Source organism: Amborella trichopoda, chromosome 2 (genome assembly GCF_054954075.1).
Source record: "Amborella trichopoda isolate Santa Cruz 75 chromosome 2, AtrichopodaSantaCruz75HAP2 v2.0, whole genome shotgun sequence".
Taxonomy (NCBI): domain Eukaryota; kingdom Viridiplantae; phylum Streptophyta; class Magnoliopsida; order Amborellales; family Amborellaceae; genus Amborella; species Amborella trichopoda.
Window position 1 is genome coordinate 30007663 of NC_142337.1, and position 25231 is coordinate 30032893.

General features: G+C 34.9%; 1 non-coding gene across 1 annotated transcript in view; it reads right to left on the reverse strand.

The window, feature by feature from the left end:
- Nucleotides 1-25231, reverse strand: part of LOC18426315 (cytochrome P450 97B2, chloroplastic) — a 50910-nt gene that overhangs the window by 11331 nt on the left and 14348 nt on the right. The window contains exons 4-14 of the transcript XR_016050410.1: nt 16624-16708; nt 13332-13570; nt 12946-12999; nt 11286-11375; nt 11128-11140; nt 10909-11002; nt 10454-10583; nt 10164-10250; nt 9923-10011; nt 5473-5564; nt 4978-5040 (exon numbers count right to left, since the gene is read on the reverse strand). This is a non-coding gene — a transcript (cytochrome P450 97B2, chloroplastic). The remainder of the gene's footprint in view (nt 1-4977; nt 5041-5472; nt 5565-9922; nt 10012-10163; nt 10251-10453; nt 10584-10908; nt 11003-11127; nt 11141-11285; nt 11376-12945; nt 13000-13331; nt 13571-16623; nt 16709-25231) is intronic.

Genomic DNA, 25231 nt, shown 5'->3' on the forward strand with positions numbered 1-25231 from the left:
CTATAAAATGTATAGTTGTATTGCTAGCTGATTATAAATTAAAAGATTATCAATTTGCTCGTTGTCATGGTCTCCAAGGTGGGGATTGAGATACCTAACAGTAGGGATCAATGTCCCAAAAGTTAAAATCGAGATTCCTTGAAGATCCTTTTCCTGAAGCGCTGGAGTGAGATTCTAGAGTGGGATCGTCACCTAGGAGGGAAGATCCCAGCAACTATGGTAATATTCTCTTTAAATCAGTTTCTATATCTATAGTAGAAAAGGGTGACTCTTGTCTTAATTCTATTCCAAACCCTGTTACACCGTTAATTGAGGAGTTTGTAGACGCTATGCCTAAGGAGTTGCCTAATGGTACAAGATCGCATTGATTTGTCCCTAGTGCTACTCTTCCTAACCTGTCATATTAACAGTATGAGTCCAAAAGACCATGAAGAACAGCATCGAGAACTAAAAATTTTAAATAAGGGGTTAATTCAAGAGAGTTCATCTATGTTTTGTCGATACCCTCTATCTCCAAAGAAATATGGTTCTTGGAGCATGAGTGTGCGTGTGGATAGTACGGGCATCAATAAGATTACAGTCAAGAACTGCTTTCATATTACCTGTCTACATAATATGCTTGATGGGTTGTCATTGTTTCCAAATTTGATGGATAAGTGGATATCATCAGATTCAAAATCTCCCTGAGGATGAGTGGGAGACAGCTCTTAAGGCTCGGGAGAATTTGTATGTTTGGCTTGTGATGTCATTTGGATTGTCGAATGCCCCAAGTACTTTTATGAGAGTTACTAACCAAGTGCTTTGCCCTATTCTTGGTAAATTTGTGGTACTATATTTTGATGACACTCTTATTTACGGCTCTGGTGATATTGAGAACTTGGACCATCTAAGGCAAGTTTTGGAGCGAGAATAGCTTTGCAGGGAGAAGTTATTCGTGAATCTTCAAAACTTGTTCTTTTATGACAGACAGCTTGGTATTTATGGGATTTGTTGCTTTAATCAAAGGGATTAAAATTGATCAAGCTATGGATTGATCTACACCAAAAAACACGAGAAGTGAGAAGTTGGTTTGTCTACTTTTTACAGGAAGTTTATCAAAAATTTCAACTCTATCATTGCACCTATCACTAATTGCATGAGGAAGTATTTGAGGGGGCAAGTGTAGCTGAAGAGAGCTTCAAGCTTATAAAAGACAAGATGACTACTGCTTCTGTTTTGGATCTCCTAGGTTGTTTTCCAAGTAGAGTGATGCTTTGCATGTGAGTATTGGGGTTGTCCTTAGCCAAGAAGGTAAGGCCATAGCCCTTTTCATGAAAAGTTGCATAAATCCAAGACTCAGTGCTCTACTTGTGCCATGAAATTTGATGCTATTATGCAGGCATTGGTGACATTATCTCATCCAGAATTCCAGAGGGAGTTTATCTTTCATAACATGAGGCGTCGAAATTTTTTAGTGTTCAAGAAAGGTTGAACAGGCGTCACACGAATGGATTTCCTTATTTGTAGAGGCTTTCTTTTGTTATTGGCATAATTGGGCGGTAGAAATAACGCGGTTGATGCATTGAGCAGTTGATGCATTGAGGAAGAGATCTTGCTTTCTTGAGATTTCATTGGTTGGATAGTGAGTCTTCCCCAATCAAATGCCACCAACCTTTGCTTAAGGAAGCCTGCTATGTATTCTACAGGGGTCTCTTCGAATTCAAAGCATTGGCGAGTTGTGTGGGGAAGCATCAATGGACACTTAAGGCTAGACAAAACCATTCCCTGGCGCATGAGAAACATTATTGGCCATGACTCGAGAAAGATGTTAGCCAATATGTAGAAGGATGTAGGGCCTATCAGCTAATCAAAAGCTCGTAGCTTGTACTTCCCTCTATCAATTCGTACCGCGTCATGACAAATGCCAGTATGGACTTTGTGATGGAACTTCCTAGGATCCATACTTGTGGTGGTGGATCATTTCTCGAAGATGGAGCACTTTATACCTTGCAAGAACACTCTTGATGCAAGCATGTAGCTAAATTGTCCGTTCAACTACATGGAATTCCTAAGGCCATTACTTTTGATCAAGTTATGAGGTTTATGGCCATTACTTTTGATCAAGTTATGAGGTTTATGAAGCACGTTTACTGTACCCCAAGGAAGGCGTTAGGCACATGGCTCCAGTATAGTAATGCTTGTAATCCCCAGACTAATGATCATACCAAAGTTGTTAATAGTATGAATCTATTAAGGAGCCTCGCATGAGATAAGCCTTCATAATAAGATCAAATTTCGCCTCAAGAAGAATTTTCTTATAATAGCATAGTCAATTGATACACAAGAAAGTCAACTTTTGAGACAGTGCATATGCAATTACCCCACAAAGTGCTATATTTGGTTCCTCTACCCAAGAAAGAGAAAGTAAGTGATGATGTTGAAGACTAAACTGAACACCTTCAGAAGGATGCCTAAGAAGGATGGTGAAAAAATCCAAAAGACTCTCCTCATTCAGACCATTACTCCCCCCCACCCCACCACCCTAGTTAATCCTAAAGTCCATATTTGGTCCAATGGAAGGGAAAACTTGAGTCATAGATTTCATGGACTTTAGAGGAGCACTTCCCTAGTAGTACATATCTGGAGCTCAAGTATAAGAAAATTGGCCCTCGTCGAGTGATCTAGAAGAATAGTAACCTTGTAAGATGAGCTTCCAAAATGGTATGGAGCCTCTCCTATCTCTGATGGAGAGCTTGTTGATGCAGAAGTTGTTAAGTGGTACCTAAGCAGGGGGAGAGAAAATCCAAAAAAAAAATTACATTTGAACCATTACTTCCCGTTAATGTTCATATAGTCAGTAGTTGGTCCAATGGAACCTTGAGCCATAGAATTGATGGAATTTAGAGGCGCTAAAGCAAACTGATGAAGAAGCATCGAAGAAATTCACAGATGATCAGAACTCAAGGGTGAATTCTCTTTAACCAGGTGAGACTCACGCAACAAACTTCCCACGCATATTTTGGCCAAATTAGTTGGGCAAAATCTGCATTATAGAACTCATGTTACCACTTCAAGAATGGGGTCATAATAGTTATTCTGACATCAAAACAAAAATCAGGGCTTCTAGATGTTACACTACCACTCAAGATTTGTTTTCAAGACAAATTTATCTTATCTTATTTTTTGAAGGACAAAGGTGTCCTTACGAAAAAAGTAGAAATTACGAGTTCAACTTATACTAGTAGGATTTGTTAAAGTTCAAGCTAAGATATTAGAATTAGGATTTCTTAATATTCAAGCTAAGTTTTGATCATAAATATAGGTTGGTATAGGCTTTTGCTTTCAGAGATTTGGATACTTTGCTTGGTATTTCCTAGTTGGAAGCAAAGGACATTGGAAGCTTGGCCTAAGCTTCAACGGTTCAACCTTTTTATTTTCAATCAAATTATCAAACTTTTGGGAGTCTTTTCTTTGTTTATTCAATTTTGCATCACAAAGGGAAGACCATTTCTCATATTGTTTTACAACCCGAGTTTTGGAATGGGGTGGTCTCCTCCCACCAAGCATTTGATCATTTGGGGGTGAAGATGTTGCACATGGTAAGAACCACCCATGGGTCATATTCACAAAGCAATGGAGGTTCTAAGAACAAGATATATTAAAAAGAAAAAACTATGGGTATCATGAGAAAAAAGCATTTACCCCTCGTTCATATTTATATAGGCCTTTGCATGCAACAGCGTATTTTCTCAACCGTGCTTCCTTTTTTTTTTTATTATGAGATTGATTCCAAGGGGTTGCATCATGGATAGTTTCAATAAGTACAACATGACAACCCCAACATGGAACACCAAGACCTCATAAAAATGTCGTGAATTTGTTTAAGTTCTCATAAGAATCTCTTGGGACAGATAGTTCAATAAGGCAGAGGGTCAAACATCATCCACATAATCTTCATAGTTTCTCATTATGACTTTGTGAATTGAGTAATTGATTTACATAATTGTCAAGTAGTAATATAGCTATATGACAATACTACATTACTATTATAATTATACTCTTTTATGATTATAATTATACTCTGTTATAATTGTCAAGCACTTTTATATCAACCTGACTGTTGAGAGATATGGATAATTTCAGTGAACGGCTGGTTGATGCTGGAAATGATCATGCCATCCTGATAGGGAGTTTGAGTTGGGACCAAGTTCATGAAGCAGCTGGAAACGCATCGAGCCATGTTTGGGCCACTAGATCTTCTAGGAAGAGCTTGAGAACATTAGAGGAGGAGAAGCGGACAGTCAGAGGAGATAGAGAAAGAAGAGCATTATGTCAAGGAGGAGAATCATTCCGATGGTGATGAGTTAGCATCAGATGAAAGGGATAGTAATGATGGAGATGGTTATACTCGTGATGAGGATGTGGACCTTGACGATAAATCTCAATTAGCAATTTGGCATTTAATTTATTGCCTCATTGTTTTTGTGATAATCCATAAGTCTTATGCAGCATATGGTCCATAATCCATATTCACAATGTTGGATGAATGGAAGTGAGTGTTATTTTATTTCAAGTTCAACTTTCAAGTTCAACTTTCAAGTTCAACTTTCAAGTTTGCGCAAGTTGCAATCTTCTAGATTTCTGTTAATTCAAGTTTTGATCTTCTAGGTCTCCAATAATTCAAGTTTTAAACTCTTGTATGCATATACAAGTCAAAAAAAACACATGCAAAAAGTCTAATATATGTTTTATTTTGAAACAAAAATCATATTTTATTATAAGAGATAAAAATTGGTAAGATCAAGTCTAATATTACAACTTAAAAGGAACTTTTGACTGTAATATGAAAAATGGACTTTCAGCTGAAAGAAGTGGATATGAAGTAATATGTATTTCATTAATGGAATTAGTTGAGTTCAATAAAATATTTTTCCATATTAGATATGAAATCTTCATCAAACTGCATAAAAGACACATCAAGAGATATACTATACTTACAGAAAGACAGCGTTCTGTCCCAGCAGGAATTGGATACCCCATTTTTATCTCCAGTAAATCCACCTACAATATTAGAGTGCATGTGTAAATCAGGACATGTAAAAAGCTACAGATGCAATAGTTGGTTTACCATGATCATAACAAAAGAAAAATAGTGTTAAAAGAAAAAAATTGGATTGCAAATTATTCACAAAGATTTATATAAATAAACTGAATAAATTTGCCTATAAAATTTTCTTTCTGAATAATTCTGAATGCAAAATTTCCATCTTGCGACAGTGTTCAGACTATTATTCTGCATGCAAACGATCTTCAGCAATATTACTTTACATGTTGAACTTTCTATGAGAAACATGTAGCAACAAAATATTTAATGATACATATAATCCCTATCACTTAAAAATTACCACTCTAATACATTAAACATGACAGTGAACCTGATTCTTATGACAATTTCCATTTCTTTCAACTTGTGGATTCAGAGAAGGGATTGACCTGGCAGAATATCAGGCCGGAGTGAACGTCTAATGAGTAGTGGTGGTTGAGGATACAAACGCAGAGCCTCCACAACACTATGCCTAATATACCTGAGAATTGGAACGTATATATAGTCATAATTTGCTGCAGATACAACATAAAATTTCCACAACACAGCTCAGCCTCATCTTAGCATAAAAATATGTACTGCAATCATGAAGTTAAAATTATGCAGTATGCTAGGCAGTACAAAACAGAGGCATAGGGATGAAGTATATAAATTTCGACTATTAGATGCCCAATTATGTCACAGAATCTAGAGTTAGAGGGTTGTACATGATTATGTAGAATGACTCATATCACTACGACAAGTTGCCATGACAATATAAGAAGGGTTTCTTCCACGATATTTAGTGCTGCCATGTTATTCATGAAATATCCTTGTAATCATGATTCTCTTCAAAACAATTTTATGATTTTGTTTTAATTCGTAAAGTAACATTCAATCATTTTAATAATTGTTAGATACACAAAGGTGCTGCAATGGAGAATTTGCAAATCAAACCAAGTGTTCAATTTCCTCTGATTCTTATGAGAAAGAAAATTTGGTCAAGTTTTTTTTTTCTTTTTCGTTTTTTTAAATATTAACGGTGGGAATGGAGGGTGAGACATTACGTTGAGGCATCCGCCTTCCTAACCACTGATGCCCCAACCCCTTTCCCAAATTTGATCAAGTAGTTTAGAGTGGATTTGATTTACTTCACTCTGTTCCATTACTTCTATCCCAGATCTTGCTCATCCTTATTTGCATAAACTAGAGCATCTCAAGATTTCAAGGGAACCATGAGCTTCATGAAATAACACATCCTCTTCTATCCTCTCTCAAGTCTGCTTATCTAGCCTTCTTGGGTACCAAGCTTCTCTGACCTCCTTGAGCCTCCCTCTTTCAACACATATGATGGAGTTTCTTATAACGTGATCTTGATCTGCAGACTATGATTCAGTGCCACTTTCTTGACAGAAAACTAGGACCTTAAGGAACTCATACTAGAGTCCCTAGATGACATCATGGAGTTCAGACAACTATGTCCTTTAGGAGAAAGGTTAACAATTAAGGCTGTTAATAAGCTCAGGCCGTGCCAGCCCGAGCTTGAGCTCGAGCTTGGCGAGGCTGGAAAAAAACGGCCACGGCCCTATACAATTATGGGAAAATAGTTGCTTATTACATGTAATATACTCAAAAAGATTTCCCAATGCTAGCCTACGCCCAACCTGAAAATGTTTTAGGCCTGCAAAGCCCATCCTCGAACCTTAGAATAGGGCCCGTACCAAACCAAAACACGGCTAGTCTCAAAAGCCAAAGGCCAGGCTGGGCCAGGTAACAGCCCTATGGAACAACCTGTAGATTCTATAGTAACTATAGGATCTTGTTTGGATTCCATTAGTCATGCCTTAGTCCATCATACACACAAGTAGACAAAAATATCACAATTGCAAAGATAAATGGTGTCTACCTAGAATTTGTTTGTAAGGTGAAAATGATGGGAGACATAGTCAAGACCCCATGTGAAGAAAATCCCATCAATATTTCTTATTGTTAAGCGAAAGCTTGATCAATAATGTTCAATGTTGAGCCATGGTTCAGCATGTCCCTTTTGGAGTAAATCATCTCAAATGCCCTATGTTGGAGCCATTGCTAACAATATCCTGTTTGGAATAAATCATCTCAAGATCTAGAAATACCTTCTTCAATCTATAGAAAGCCCCTACAGAGACTGTCTAACATGCTTTGTCCTTACCTGAGTTCACATGCGCATAGAAATGAACTTGGCTAAATCACGTTGACTTACCAAAGTTACAAAAGGGAAAAAATTGACCTCACTTTTCTAAGGGTTTACAATCAACTACAATTCCTTCTCTTTAACAACTTATGCCCACTATGTGTCCAGAACATATTATGTCCAACAAGCAAGAGCTTGGAAAACCAACTCATGGGGCTTGTTCAACTTGTAGATTTCCTTTCCAAGCACAGACCACCTATTTTGAGATCTATTGGGCCAATAGACAATGCTAGCCCTTGCTTCTTTGAAAGAAAATAATATGTGAAATCCCAGATGAAAAACTAAACCCAATAAACATGGATGTGAAGTAGAATGAATTTTATGGGGAAAAAAATCCAATAATCTACTTACTGGAAAATTAAAGAGGAACTTTATAAGTCAGGCTCCATTGGCTCTACAGCTATTAAACCAGAAAAAGAAAATCTCGAAACTCAAGACTCTACGGAAAACACCCTATTAGAACTCCTATAAATAATAACAAACTTTACTTAGAACCCAAGAAATCCTAATTTTAATGAAAATAAAAATCAAGAAAATCTCAAAACTCAAGACTTTATGGAAAACACCCTAATAAAACTCCCATAGATAATAACAAACTTTACTTCGAACCCAAGAAATCCTATTTCTAATAGAAATAAAAACCCCAATTAAAATAAAATTTGTAATTACATTTTTACCCTAGGTAAAACAAATAATTCGTTTATCACTTTTAACCACTTTTCTAAACAACTCCCAAATTCTAAAAATAAAAATCCCTAGAATACCTAAAAACTAAAAATATCCTAAAAACGTACCCAAGAAAATTTCAAAAATAAATTTTTAAAATTAAACACGAAAAATCCAAAAATAAGAGGCATCTTGTCCTACATCAAGACGCGAAAACTAACGGGCAACCACAAAAACATGTAATACATAGAGATAGAAGAAAAAGAGATATGGAAGGAGATTGGCAATAAAGTTAATGGCCATGGCGTTCACCATGTCTTAGAACTCTTATGCCCTAGTGTGGAACAGAAAAGGCTCTAGACCATCACCCAGTCCCAATATGGCTAAAACGTTCAAGTGTAAATCTACAAATCTTTAGTATGTGGACTACCTCTATCTTTTGCTCTTTCTCTATTCAACAATAGAGAATCTATTACTTGAGTCACACAATCCATGAAAAATTTCCTTCTAAGCCATTCTAAAAGAGAGTTTCTAGAGGTCCCAGATGTTAACCTAATTTTTTATGGAGTCCTTCCAATAACTATCATTTGCAAGTTCTATACTACTGCAATGAGGTAGTGGAATTATCTTACTTAAAACTTACTGCACAACACCTCAATAATTAACATATACCACTTTCTATCCCTTAATCCTCAAGTATAAAAAAATAAAAGGGTATTTTTTCGCACAAAATATTTTGTGCTGAAATTTAATGCAAGACTCTTTTGTACTCTCATAAAATGCAACTAAAAAATTTTGTGGCCTGAATTTCGTTTTTTTGGAAATTTAGAGAGGCTTCAAAGAAGCCATGCATGAGATCATTCCACATAATCCCATCCTTTACAAGATGGTTCCACAAATATCCACAAGCCTAATTATTTGCAACTTCCTCTAACAGTGTCTTTTCTTCATCCAGCTTTAGAAGGATCCTAAGCTTTGATCCTCACACATCCAACTAAAATCTATCAAGGGATCTCAATCCCTTTCAGCCACAACATACAATAGAAGAAACCTAGCAAACTAAACACCTATGGATACTTACTACGTTACAGCTTAGATCAGTACTGACCACTCATGGTAGTCCAATAATTATAAATGTTTACTGCCGAATTTCCAGGACTAGGATGGATAGCCCTACCTAAGAAAGCTTCTTTCCTCTATCTTTATAGAGTAATACCTTTACAATCCAAATTTTAGCCAAGCATCTTTATTCTGATATCCTCTTCCACAATCCCAATCACAAGTGGCTTACAAATGGATAAAAATGTTGAATACTTGTATATACAACAACGAAGGACAAATGAAGATACAAGGGCCCCTCTGAGTACCAATTATACCTCATTAGATACCTCGAATCTTAGTCCTCATAAAAGTCTTCACTAGTTTTAAAGCGTCCTTCAGCACCTCCATTTTTACCCAAAAAGTCCTCAAAATAAATTTCTCAAACTCTATATCTCAGAATTATGCCCTCTTCAATAGTGGTTCTTCATTAAGAAATCACAAGCCATAGTTTGATTTGACATGTTCAAGTATTTGATTCTTCCATCCCAAAATTCATCATAAAACAGAACCCACTCATTCTATTGCTTTAGGGATTACATGTTGAAAACAGAAGACGCAAACGCTCAAGGATATCCTGAGGTCTCAAGACAAGATAGAAGTTGAGGAATTATTTGATCAAAAAAGAAGTTTGGGAACCTAGTAAGAGAGGTTTCTCAAAAATATATGAGAAAATGAAATCATGGAAAATATCCAATGTTTACTAGGTCCTTTAGGTAATGTTTCTAATTTGTAATATTCATTATACTTAGAAGTTTGCTGCATCTTTAAAAACAATAACATATATTATATATAGTTTCAGTTCAAAGACAAAGGATTCCCAACAAGCAATGTAGGTTGATCTTCAAAGATTAGTCACCTACTCCAAATTCTTGAGACTTTCAAAATTCAATCCACTTGATTGAAGTACAGCATCAATCTCTGCTTGAGCCTTCCTCATTTTGGAGGGGTGCTGCATAGAAGCCACAATAACTATTAGGAATAATATGCTAATAACCACAAAATAAGAAAACAAATATACAAGTGATTTTCAAGGCATATTGACATGCTTCACCAAAAAAAAATTTAAAAAACTTAAAATAACAAAAAGGGTTGGTTACACGCATGCGCAAGTAGAAAGATTGTCCATGTAAGAACTGCTGACATAGTTTCATGTCCAGCAATGAGCAATGTCATCAGATCATCTCGAAGCTGTAGGGGAATGCTGGTTAGATTTAGTAAAAGATTACTTGTCCCAAAGTAAATGAAAACAAAACCACATAAGATAATAATCTGAGCACAGCATTACAATTGCATTATGATGTTTAATCCCCTTTCAGAACTTAATTATTAACATATGTTAGTCTTCATGCAACAAGGAGTTCTATTCCTTTTACAAGGAATTCCCTTCTTACCTGGACATCATCAACATCCTCCCCCCTTACATCAACAAGGAACCTCAGTAAACTTGCATCCTGGTAACAAAATCCCAGAGTGAGAAGCTGGAAACTCCAATAAATCCCTTTCAAGGCTGCTTCCCGATAATGCAGTTGTCATATGTACATACTAATACAGAGGTTTGTTGACGATTTAGCCCTCGCTCTTACAGGCCTACATTCGCACATAGGAGACCACACAGTTCTTTTGGCCCAAAAACCATCTTTAGGCATTTCTCAAACCTCAACAAGGGATGATCCATTGTAAACTCTATTTGATAATGCCACATACACAAGGGTAAATGTTTTGGTCATGACCAGAGCAATAGACCGCCTAAACCTTGGTCAGTCAAATAATATACATTCCAAGTGAAGTGTATAATCCACTATAAATGTCTTTTTACATGATCTTGTGGCTTTTAAAAGCCACAAACCCCAACAAGTTCCCACCAACAGCTCTTGCAGCCATCAATTGGAAGTATGAAATGCTCAAAGAAAAAGGAGAAGTGAATAACCGCAAGAAATGAACTTGATGTGAATCAAAGGCAAGAATAGTAACAAACAACAAAATATGCAAAAACTAACAGTACGTGTACTTAGCAATTTCTCAAAAAAAAGATCCTTCAGTTTTCAACTTGAAAGCACACAAATACCTTCAAATCCTTGCTGGAAAAAGGAGAACAGCAGTTCAATAGAAGGAAAAGACAAGTCCTTGTGCACCAACTTGTTGCGACAATGTGAGTGAGGTGATCCAGAGATTAGGCTTCAACATCTTCAATTCTAATCTCTCAAACCCAAGCTAGTTGGAAACCTTGCTCTCAAAGTAACCTTCCAAAACCAAAAGTTCTTTTTTTCGCCTGAGGTAGAGATTTAAAACACCAAATGAAAGCTCTAGAGGTTCCTACAAAATTTTAGCCATCCATTTAGTCTAATCTCAACATTAAACCATAACTAGTTAATATCCTTCACATAAAATTAAATCACCATAGTCCAAAATGGTCCCAAAGCGCTTTACACACTAGAAAAATCCCGAAAGAGAAGGAATAAGAAAGTAGAGTTGCCCTTTCATGTTGCCAACCCAGTGTTTTTCCTTCTTTCTTTTTTTTTGCCCCTTTGTTTCAATGACTCGACGCCTTTTTTTTGAGTCAATAATTGAACCCCACCTTCTCAGTTCTAACGTTCTTTTTCTGCCAAAAAAAATTCAAAGATACATGCAATTACTACCATTCCTCACTAGAACAAGAACAAGAAACCTGCTCACCACAATGTGATGTGTACTTAACATTGCAAACTCCACAATTGCAATCCAGGCACCATCTTTTGTTTCTCAATTCCCCTCTTCAACTACAAATGAACTTCTCTGTGATAATAAATCTATCATACTAGAGAAATTTATTTCACTACCTGCCAATATGCTCAGTGACAAGTTAGTAAAACATCACCTGCATGATACCCAATTTATTTTTCTTTTTAAAATCACATGGTGCAATGCCCAATGAACAATCATTCACTTCGAGAAAAATGGAATTGGTAGGCAAGCTCTAGAGCTTTGTCCTTATCATTCACGACTAAAGTAGATTGGTACCTAAAGCATGGAAGCCTATTTCCATTTCTTTCTTGGAAAGCTCTTGTCATCTTTTGCTTTTACATCACCCAAAGATGTCAAAAGACCTTAGCTTCAGCTTCGCAGTTTGACAAAAGGATGGCTATAATTTCCAAACTATTCCTAGGCCCTTTATGTTCCTTGAGCAAAGTCAATCAAGTTACGGCATCATCAATTTGCAAAGATCAAAATAAAAGAAGTGTCATCAATTTGCAAAAAGTCAGAATGTGGGATAGAATTTCCAAACTATTCCTAAGCCCACTTCATGTTCCTGGAGCAACATCAATCAATTGACTGCATCATCAATTTGCAAAGATCAAAATAAAAGAAGTGTCATCAATTTGCAAATATTCAAAATGTGCAATAGAATCAAGTCGTCGTCATCATCATCATCAAAGCCTTATCCCAACTATTTGAGGTCAGCTACACGAATCCATTTCTATCATTCCTCTCTGTCAAGGTCATACCCTCAATCAAGCCATAAGTCAGCACATCTCTTCTCACTACTTCCATCTATGTCCTTTAGGGCATTTCCCTTAGCTTTTTAAAGCTTTCCACTTGAATCAAATCACCCCTCGTAACCAATGTTATTCTAGGTCGACACTGCACATGACTAGACCACCTAATTCTATTTTCCCTCAATTTATCGCCTATTAGAGCTACCCCCAAGTTCCTTGGAATGTATTCATTCGAATTCTATCCTTCTATGTCTTGCCACCCATCCATCCTAACATTCTCATCTCAGCTACACTCATTCTATGGATATGTTGTTTCTTGACTACTTAACATTCAATCTCATAAAGCATGGTTGGTCTTATAGCCATTTTATAGAACTTCTCCTTCAGTTTCATTGGCATGCGACGATCACAAAAGACTCCAGAAGCGCATCCCCACTTCGTCCACCTAGCTCTAATTCTATGAGCTGCAATAGAATCAAGTAAATAAGATAAAAGTAGAGATTAATTAGTTGCTTCTATTATTATAGAATAAAGGACACTATTAATGGATAGTCATTCCAACATGATACAAAATTACAATACCGTTGCCACTCTTGTACAGTGTTAAGATAATGTCCTAATATGTAAATAAAAAATCCAACATAGGAAATATCTAAAATAAAGAGTAAGAATCAAGCTGCCAAATGAAAAGAATAGGAATAAAAAATACAAACAGGCTTAGATTTCTTTAAAAATTATATGCAGAATAGTTCCTCTCAAAAAAACGAAGCAGATAGATACAAAACTGATGTACAACCTTGATAATCGGTGATTCTTTTGTTACCGATCTGAAGTCATAGTTGAACACGCCCAACCCAATAATATCAAGTGCTAAACTTGAAAACTCAACTTCAAGATCCACTTCAATAAATTGCCCTTCAGACAAATTATCTCCATGAAACAAGTCTTCAAACTTCACCATGGTGCGTCCTGTGCATCCTTTGAATGTTTTGACCATGGCCTCTAAGTACATAACATGAAAAGCAGGAGCAATAGCTGCAAGTATGATGAAGACCGCATTAAAAAAGTTTTTTATTTTTCCTTTTTTTTTTATTTGGTGGCATCAGAAATGTTTTCTTCTACAAGCACAAAAGAAAAAATATAACAGGCCACAACAGAAAAACATGAATAAAGAATGTGAAGATTAGAATAAGCATATATACCAACACCAAATTTCTTGCAAAGTACAAAAAAACATTATGGAACAAATTTCAGTCCACAGAATCTTCTGCCAAAATCCATACTAATATGAATTTATACAGGCCATAGTGAAGCATGACACAGAGGACAGCATTAGAACAAGAGACAAAGGACTTCAAAGAGAGGCTAGAAAAGTAAATTAGAGATACTCGTCAAAATGCACCAAATATCTCATACTGCAATAAAGTACTCTGAGAAATTTTTATTCTTTTCGGTCATTCAACTCTTATGAGAAAATTAGAGTTGTGCCAGGAATTGCTCTAGTTGCCTTGAAGATGGATCATTGCTCACATGTAGTACAAAAGGTAACATGAAACCTCAGTATTCAAGGTCGTAGGTATTATAACCTAATGAACAATGAGTAGTGATAGCAGTTTGACATCCATCTAGAAATGGTAACGGGTTTAAAGGCCTCATGAGCCATCTCTCGTTTACAAGCTCATAGTAATCATAGGATTTATGCCATGATACATCTTGAAGAATTCAGTTATTGCCAAGAATGGTGGACAAAATGTGTGGCTATCAATGTAAAAGAATACAACATAAGTGGCCACAATCAGATGTACGTAGCTTTCTTCCAACTTTTTGGAATATGCGATTCACAAATGTCAAATATGAATACAGTCACAAGATTAAGAAAAACGAAAATTAGCATTGAAGAAATAAAATGATCGACTGGATTTCATTCATAAACAAAAAAGACAAGCATTTTTCCATCTTCCTATCCAGGTAATCCCTTTCCAATCTCAAGTCATGCCCTAATTTCCTGCCACCATGGTTCTCTGAAATGACTCTTCCACAAATGACTGATTACCGTTTAACATGATTCCTCCAATATTATCCTATGGAATGGGCAAAGCTATTAAAGTTTTTTTTATCAGTCAGATTCTTGCATTTGTTGATGGTTAACAAACCTATGGTTGTTCTCACTTTTCAGTGATAGTAAGTCAGCTCATGTAAAGCACGCATAATATCATGGGACTGTACCAGCCTAAATGCCACCAATTATTTGACATGCAATTCTTGGGATCATTAACACCATGTGCCTGTTACTACCTCCATTCTTGCCTATTTAATTTACCTTGAACCAGGCAGCAGCTCCCTTCGGAAATCTCACATGATCTTTTTACTTTTCAAAGAAGTGAGACAAACCTCAAAAACTGCACATCATGCTTGTTACTGCAATTCATTTCTTATGATCTCACCTGTTTTAAAGCTCCAACCAACAAGTTTTCAAATACTAGATAACTATTTTCTGATGACCAACAAAGCTTTGCTTATGTTCCAGTGGATCTCTTGGCAATGAAGAAAATTGTTTGTTACATGCATTCACTTAATTTACCCTAACTAAACTTTCTGAAAAATGGCTGATTTCAAATACACAATGCAGTGACTCCTACGGTCTTGTCATCTCCCACTCAAAGCAACTTTGTCACGTAAAATAATACAAAGCTTCCCACAATCAGATGAACGGGCAAAGCCAAGAGTAGCTATTCTCCCCAGCAAAGGGACGATGAGCCTGAGAGGAGCATCCCCATTCCACATGTCCAAGAAAACCGCCTGATTAAAATTCCCAAGAAAAAAGCAGCATTCATTTGAACTCTATCCATCAAACCTATGCTTCTCCACCCATCCGATACCCTATCGTGGCTAATGAATATTACCCTTGGAGCAAAATCATGTTGCAGGTTTTTGACAATGCTACAGATATAGGATTTGATTTTGTAAAATTCATCCCATTGTAATGAGCATAGGTGAACACAAAGATGGTGTAATGCTAATGAGCTGTATAAGTATGAATTGGTCATCACAGCTAAAGGACCAACGCAAAACCAGAAAGATAAAGTGTAAAATAGTAGGCAAAAATCGTTCATTATTTAGAAGTACATGGATACATTAATAACTACTCTATTAAAGATGGGACATGCATCTCATAAGAGTTGGAGTGATCATGACCTCGCCCTCTAACTGAACATGAGATAAAGGGATAGAAGGGGACTCTGCCTACCCACTTACAACCACCATAACCCTGAGTTCCCATTGTTGACATGCACAAAAGAAGAATCAAAAGAAAATAAACCACCATTAAGAAGAACAAATACCAAGAGAATGGTTAAGCTGGAACAGAAGGATATCACTAATACCTAACTTATTCAAATAACAATTAAATACCAGTTTTTTTTCAAGTAATTTTGTACAGTTCTACTTATAAGAAGTAATATGCAGTATAATTTGTAAAAGTTAGATTGGAGTATCCTACAGGCACAAAAGCACTGGAAGCAATTCCAAACAGACGCTCCTCGAGCCCCCCTATATTTTTTCATAACATAATTTCTCATACAGTTATCACAAAATCTTTCGGAATAAAAACCATAACAATTAGAGTATAAAAACCTATCAGACTTAAATTTTCAAAAGACTTTAAACCTTGTAGTTCATCAAAAATTCATAAAATTGAATTTTCGTATCAACATTTCTTGCAAGATGTCTTCATTATTACTAAACTTCCCCATCACTTGAGACATTCACCAATTCCATGACACTTAACGCTGATCCAATCAATTAGCAGTAGCTTGTGATCCAATCAATTAGCAGTAAAAGAACCACATTTTCTTGCACAAGCAGGAATAAAATAAATTTTGTTTAGAACCAACAGAAAATGAATATCCCAAACTAATATTTCGTAAATGTGATCTATGTATCAAATATATAGAAGCAACAAATCCACAGCTTTTGTGATATTGTAAAAAATATTAGAACTTGGAAGAACAATCATTGTCCAGCCTAAAAAGTTTCATGTGTGACAACCTTTCCTCCAGTTGAGAAAACAGAAAAAGAAAAAACAATACCCTTTCTCCTCTTCTTCCAAGTATCAAGATCAGCAGGTACAAGTCCCTTTCCCATTATTGGCTCCAAGATATCTGCAAGAATTCCCTGCATATCACAATAACAAAACAAGTAAGGAACATGATGCTTAGAAGTTGGCTATGCACGAACTCTCAAATTTCATAGTTGCAAGAGTACAAACCTCACAATAATACGAGGATATAAAATGCAAGTTTAATGAGGGGAAAGTATACAATAACACCCAATACCTTTGGTACAAGGTGGTCACTGAGGTTTAAGAAAACGGATGGGTGTCGGATAAGAGAATCGACGGATGGGATCAGAGAATAGATAAAATCGATAATTTTTATCTCAAATTTTTTTTCAAAAAATTATTAGAAATTTTTAAAAATAATGTTCTTTTAGTTTCTAAAAGAAATTAAAAGTAGTGCATTATGTACTTTCATTACTTTGTAAAAATAAGTGAATAGTTAGAATCTGAGATGTTATTTTTATGTCTAGATGTCGGTTGCGTTAACCATTCATTTATATCAGTGACATTAATTTCAATGTTATGATATTAAAAAATCTTCAAAAAATATTTTTCCACTAGCAATTAGAAAATAGCTCTATTAAGAATTTTATAAGAGGTTATTACAATTTTTTGAAATCTGGTTTTTTTTGGGTTTTAGAAAAAAAGAGTGGTATTGCATTAGAGTTTTTATTAGTTTATTGAAAATGCATAAGTACTAAAAACTTGTATCGTATTGTAGTGTATGTTATCCATTAAATTAATTTTATAGTCAAATAAAATATAAAATGCAACTCATTGCAATAAAAAGAATCTCTCTTACTCAAATTTACAGTGAAAAAAAAAGAAGTGCATAATAACTTTGGACCTTTTGATTAATAGAGAGAAAACAAAGGTACGACCCTCAAAAAAACTAATTCTAATATGTAATAATTAGTATAGACAAAAAATATAGAATTTAAAAAACTCAGGTTTGCAGTCATATTTTAATAAAATTAAAATAAATAAATAAATTCATATTTACAATATGGAATAATAGATAAAGCAACTTGAAAATAAATTATGAAGTGGGTGTAAGGATTAAAGGTGCCCTATGAACTATTTTTTTTTAATAAAAAAATATCTCACGAGCTAGTATTATTTTTTGTTTTAAAATATCCAGTAAACTAGTATTAAGTTTTACTTTTTAAATGTGCCATAAACTAGTATTAGTTTTTTAGTTTTTAAATATCCCTATGAGCTAGTATTACTAACCCTATACTTCAATGGTCGGACTTTATTTACCCCAACAAGTGTTTCTAATTTTTTGGACACTAAATTTAGATTTCCAATTTATTGAATAATGTGGAACAATTTATGCGGGAGAAAGAGAAGTACACATATGTCTTGGATGACTTTTTGGTGGTAGTACACCACGTTTTTCTTAACCAAAAAAAGTGTAGGTTAAAAGGTGGAAAATCACTTTTTGGTGGTAGTACACTACGTATCTTTGTTAACAAGAAAAAAAAAGTAGGTCAAAAGGTCGAAAATATGACATCATCACTATTGATGTGTCTAAAAAATGTCAATCAAAAGGTAGAAAATGTGATGTCATGACTGATGATGTGTCTGATTAGTGATGTCACAAAACTGGTTCCTGATGTCATCAATCGATTTCGTAATATTTTTAGTAAAAAATAGCCGGATCCTATTTTGTAGATAGATAACGAACGATCCAGCTGATACTCGATTTGGATCGGCCAATTTCGGATTGGATCACCAAGTTTTTAAACATTGATCTTGACCATTAAGGATGTAAAATTGGGTGAATGTAATTATTTTATTCATCAAGCTCAAACTTCAAAAAAAAAATTTCTCTAACTTTGTGACAAATAAAGATATTGTGAAATTTCACATCGAATGGTTGTAAGTAATTATGACCACTTGTATTAAAGGTAAATGGTCTCATTGTATACAATCCCTTAATTATAATAGGGGCAAATACGAGGAACTTAATATTTTCTGAATGGATACTGAATTAGTTCCATATTGATGGTAAAGAAATATAAAAAGAGTTCATTTTCAATATCTTGGATCGATAATCTAGAAAAATAGAAAAAATGAGGAAGGGCGAAGTAAATATATACAACAGGAGTTTTATGTAAGTGCCACACACCTATGAAGCTGAAGGGCAAGTTCTAAAAGATAGTTGTGAGTCCAACTTTGCTTTTATGGGGCAAAATGTCAAACATTCAAGAAACAACATAACTATAGATTGAGTGTAGATGAGATGAGATTGAGTGTAGATGAGATGAGGATGTTGAGATGGATGAGTGACAAGACAATAAGGGATAAAATTCGAAGAAAATTTATTAAGGAGAATTTAGGTGTGGCACTAATAGGCGATAAGATGAGAAAATGTAGACTTTAAGTGAGCTGACCATGTATAACGCAAACCCAGTACAACACCTGTTAGAAGATGCAAGTTAGTTCAAGTAGAGTAGTGAGAAAAAATATAGGGACATAACCTGACTAGGGGTATGACTCTTAATAAAGTAGAATGATAGATCAGGATTCGTGTAGCCAACCCAATTAGTTAGGAATGGCTTTGACGATGATGCTGATGGAGAAGAATTGAACCTAACCCTTGACATGATTGAACTGAAATACATGAACAAAACTTTGGAAGTAAGATGAAGTGTGGTATTAACCAAAGGGAAAAGTTAATATAGGGTTGATGCTCTAAACAATCAAATTAGAGCCCACCTAAAAAAATCACAAGAAGATTTTTTTTTTATGCTCAAATATCTTCAAATTGATCATCTCGACATCAAGATGCATGGATATGAGAAAAAAAATGAATTTTAAGGTTTAGAAATAGTGCATCTTGCATCACATTTTTTGACTGTCAATTTTCAAGACTTTTTAAGTTTTTATAGATCTGCTCAATCTACACTATTTTTTAAGCTTTAAATTTTATAATTAAATATGAGAATATATTTTAAGGCTATCACAAAGATTTGCAGTATGGAAACCACATTTCTCGACACTATCTGAAGGTACGCTTTACTTTAATTGTTTAGAGCCTTGACTCTATACAAACTGCAGCCTTAACCAAAAAAAGAAAAAAAGAAAAAGGGAAAAGAAAGAAGAGGATGTGCCTTACGCATCAACTCGACAAGTTATGTATATGTGTATAATTATGCACGTTTGCATGCACACACACGCACGTGCACAGACAAATAATTAATAGTTTGACACTTAGAATCATTGTGTGGGTAAATATTCATCTTTTTTATAATAACGCACTCCTAAAATCTTATTTAACCCCAAGGCTTGTGAAGAAATTATGGTCTTTTCACATGCCTACAAACAACCACACACATGCACGCACAGATACACACACAATATCAATATATATATATATATATATATATATATATATATATATATATGCAAGATATGTGGCAGAGCTGATAACTGAGAGAGCAACGTTCAAAATTGTGTTTTGCCTTCCCGTTCTTGCAAAGCCTCACAATCCTAAAGCCCCTTCCAAGAAATGGCTCAGTATTAGAAAGTGGGTCTTCTCTCTCTCTCTCTCTCTCTCTCTCTCTCTCTCTCTCTATTAAAAAGACAGTGTCTCTTCTTTTTTTGAAAATGGTAATAGTAATATTTATTAGATGGTGGAGTAAAGTTCCTAAATACAAAAGTACAAGATGAAGAAATAGGGAGGAGCACTCCCTAGATCCAAGATTGACCAAACCTAACTCCTAGAACACACCAAACCCAAAACCCACACCAATCTTACACCAGATTTACAGGTACCAACTGATCCAAACAAAACTCACAAAAGCCTCAACTTCTCAAAACAAAACTTCCAAGCTCCAACTTCCAACAAGTAGCCCAAAGAGTGTGCATCCCTATCAACGATCTCCACATAGTCGTGACAACCAACAACCTACACCAGTCTGCAGTTAGGGTACTACTACTGAAACCGTGGCCCATCAAAAGGACAAAAAAGATAAAGAGGGAAAAGAGCAGGAAAGGAGGCCAAAGAAAAAAAAATGCTTGAGTAAGGACATGAGAGGACCAAGAGAAGCACGAAAGAGGTGAGAGAATCATAGTCATCTCCCCAAAATTCTACTAGGCCACAAACAAGAAAATTAGAGCCCCAAAGGAACTCCAACCTCCGCGACAAGGTTCCCAATGAAAAGTCTCATCTTAAGCGTTAACCTATAGTAGCTTAATACAAGGATTTTCCAATCCGTAGAAGAAACCCTGAGGACCTAAGGAAATCCACGACATGGTGCCAAAGCCAAGGGCACACCCCAACTTAGGCATTAAACTAGTTAGGGAGGATGAGACAAGGACAAAAAGAGAGGGGTCAAGAAGAAGGCAGAAGCCAAGACGAAAACGAGGGATGAAAGAGATGGCACAAGAGAGAGGATGGAAATGGAGAGAAAAGATGAAAAATGAAAGGAGGAAGAAAGGGGCAGGGGAGGGGGAGAGGGATCCCCATCCTCAACCAATCACCAAGGAGTTCTCTCTCTGTCTAGCTCTTTCTCACTCCCTGGAAACTCAAACAAAAAGAGAACAGAGAAAGGAAAGGGGTAGAGAAGGGAGAGAAAAGAAAGACGGGAGAGGGATGAAAGAAGAAGAGCGAGAAAAACCTAAGGTAGGAGAAAACAAAGAGGAAGAAAGCTTAGAGAAAAATGATAAAAGAAACAAAAGAAACAGTAGAAACAAAAGAGGAGAGGGGAAAAAAAAAAAAGAAGGGAGAAACAAAGGGAATAAAAAGGAAACAAAATGATAAATCTAAGGAAAGCTCAGAGCTGATAAGAAAACTCATATCCAAGGAAGAAACGCTGAAATCTGCTAAAAAATCGCTGCCCTCAATGCACTCCGGTGGTTGCCGTTGTGTTTGAGGAAAGCAAAGGGGTTACAACCAGTGCCTTTGAGCAGCAATGAAGGCGGCTTTGAGCAAAGATAACCTTGCAAAATGGTGAAGGCTTAGCTTGGAGGAGGTGTAGAAGGCTGGGGTTTGCAACAGGTGAAGGTGGCTGGGAAAGCAGTGGAGGTGACTGGGGTTTGCAAGTGGATAATGTGTCTCTGCTTTCTTTAATCTTTTGCTATAGCTCAAAGTATGATGGATACCCTATTTGAGAAGTATGAGACTACTTTTGAGACCCATGTCCAACTCCTACTTGAAAAGTATAATAGTTGTAGGATGAAAGAAATAGACTCCATGACCGAGCATGTCAACAAAATTACAATGCATGGGAATCTAGCTCTGATCACATGCAAATGTCCATTGTCCTAAACAATCTCTATCCATCTTGAGAATTATGATTGCTTTGAATCACTCTGCACAATAGATGATTATGTTGAATCTTCTCGTGCACCTCAACAATGAAACTAAAGAGAAGAATGAGAAAAAAGTCAAATGAGCTCTAATTTGCTCAAAATTCTTTTTCCCCAAAATCCCATGAAACTTAATAATAATGAGAGCAATAACAATAGAAACAAGGGAAATATCGAAATATTTAAAAATAAAGGAAGCACATTGATAAGACATTTTTTTATTGTACATGAATTTACACATCAAAGTTACTTGTCTTAAGCTGAAAAATAAAAATAGGAACTAGAATAACAACAATACTCAAAATAACAATATATGACTTGATTTATATAATATCAAAATCATTGGTTGTTGACCATGACTTGAAGAAATAGCAGGTCGACTCAGCTTCCACATGACATGTTTCAAGGACCAATGATAGATTCACAAAATTGAGGGAGATCACAACTAGTAACCAATGGATTTATATGGAGAATGATAATTATAATATGCTTGACGTCGGTATTTACAAGTTGTGTCAACCTAGGAAAATGAATGTCCTACTTACTAATACTTTATTGCATTTGATTCCTGTTCCAAAGCTAGACGACAAAGGATATGCGTTATGGTTCACTTCTGGTTGTATCACCATTGGTAAACATCGTCGAGCATTTGTGTATTATACTAAACTTAACTATTTGTATCGATTGAATATTAATGAAAATTCCCCTTGTTCTGGTTATATGGGTGCTTAATTTGATGCTCATATTTGTATTTACGACATTTAAGATTGGGACACGTAAATAAAGATAAAAAGAACAAAATGGTTAAGAGATGCTTACTTTTCAAGTTAAGGGAAATTGTTTTCAAAACATGTGAGCCATGTATTTTGCAGATGCATCATATTTATGTTTAATTAGCTAAGAAACCTTTGATATATATAGGCCATAAATATAAAAACACATAGAGTTATGGAATATATCATAACATTTTTAAATACTTATTCTCGTTATGGGTATATATAGTTAATTAGTAAGCAATCAAATGTGTTAGAAACATTTTAAAAATATAAAGTTAAGGTAGAAAATTAGCTAGAAATGCATATTAAAATCCTTAGAACAAATAGGGGTGATGAATGGTGCTCTAATTTACTTATCGAGTTTTATAAGGAGCATGCTGTAATTTACCAAAATACTATGCCATATACATCATAATATTATGGTGTAGCTAAAAGAAGAAATGAAACTCTAATGGATATGGTTAGGTCTATGATGAGTCATTCAGATTTATCACCTTATTTTAGGAGTAAGGTTCTCAACATTGCAACATATATTATTAATTGTGTTCCAATTAAAGCCATAGACTTGATTCCTTATGAGTTATGGACTGGTAGGAAACTGGGAATTAGTATTTTTAAAATTTAGGATTCTTGGACACATGTACTCATACTACCACAAAATAAAGATAACCTATAAAATAAAACTATTAAATACTCATTTACAGGTTATTTATAAAATTTTAAAAGGTACAGATTTTATAACCATGATACTACATCCTTAGTACAGAGTCGTGATGCTCATTTTTTATAAAATATTGATTATGAATATACATTAAGAGCCTATTGACTTATATGAAATTGATAAAGATAAAAGACCCTATTACTCAGTCTCGGTCTACAATTGGAGAGAATGGTTCATTATAATATAGTTTACCAGATTAACATGAAAGAACTAGATTCCCATCTACTACATTATAGGAATTTTGTGTAATCATGAATGAATATAATTATTCTCTAAGAAGTGAGGATAACATAGATGAATCTCAAAGCTGCAATGAAGTACTAGCTTACATGACTCAACTGAGTGGATATTAGCCATGAATAATTAAATTGATTATATTAAAAGGAATCAAGTGTGGATAGAAAAATCATTAGTTGCAAATAGATCTAAAAAAAAAGCTTAATGCAAATGGATCCATAGAAAAGTATAAAGCTAGATTGGTAGCTAAGAGATTTACCCAAAGGAAGGGTATAGATTATGTATAACTTATTTTCTAACCAAATTTTCATATATTAAGATTATCCTGGTATTAGTTGCATAATTTAGAATTATTTCAAATAGATTTTAAAACCGCTTTCTTGATTTGAGAATTTAAAAAAGATATTTATATGAAGCAACTAAAAGGATATGTAATTAAAGGGCAAAACGATCAAGTATACAAATTTAAGAAATCATTATATTGTCTAACATAGCCTTCTATGCAGTGGTACTTTCCCTTTCATAACACAATAACTACAATTACTTTACCTTTTAAGCTGAAAGTTTATAGGTTATTGAGTACTCCGAGGCAAACTTTGCAAGAGACCCAGATGATAGAAAATCAATCTCAGGACATGAATTCCTCTTCGAATGTGTTTTTTTGTCAAGCAAGAAACAAAGTTGTGCAGCTCGACATATTATGGAAGCTGAGTATATTGCTTACAGCATTGCTACTACTTTATAGCATTTAGAATATACGCTTTATAAAAGATTTGAAGCTAGATAGAGCCTACCGACCAATTAACATTTTTTGTGATAATTAGGCTGCCAATTAATTAGAAATGGAGGTTATAGCTCCAAGGCAAGTCCATTAAATTGACTATCATAATAATTGAAAAGAATAAGATGACTGTGAGTTATTTACCATCAATGGGTATAATTGCAGACCGTTTGACAAAAGGACTAAGTGCTTAAATATTTCAAAGCACGTAACTTTAATGGGACTTAGGAACTTCTTGGTCATGAGAGGAAAGCCACATTAGCATAAAAAAACCCATGACAAGACCTTGGATAATTTTTGGATCATGAGACATATAATTGTACTGGTATATAACAACTTCATGACAAAAATATGCTCATAAAGGTTAAATCCCTTAAGCGGTACAAACTTTAATAGATATTTATATATTCAGCTCTCGTGGTCAAGTGGGAGATATTGGTACATATGTGGTCATGGGGCCTTATATTTACCATATATTTTTTTTATTTATCTAATTAATATTTTTATAAAAATATTTTATATAATTATTATTTTTTAAAAAATAATTTAGAGATATTTTAATCTCTAATCTAATAGATTGTGAATAATTCTCCTATCTCTTAGAAATTGAGAGTCACTTCTTAGAGATTCTAAGAAAGAAAGCCGAACGTTGGAGAATAGTTTCCTTTCATCTCTTTATAAAACATGGTTTCATAGCCATAAGAACATATGAAGAAAAAAAAGAGCTATTCTCAATCATTCTAGA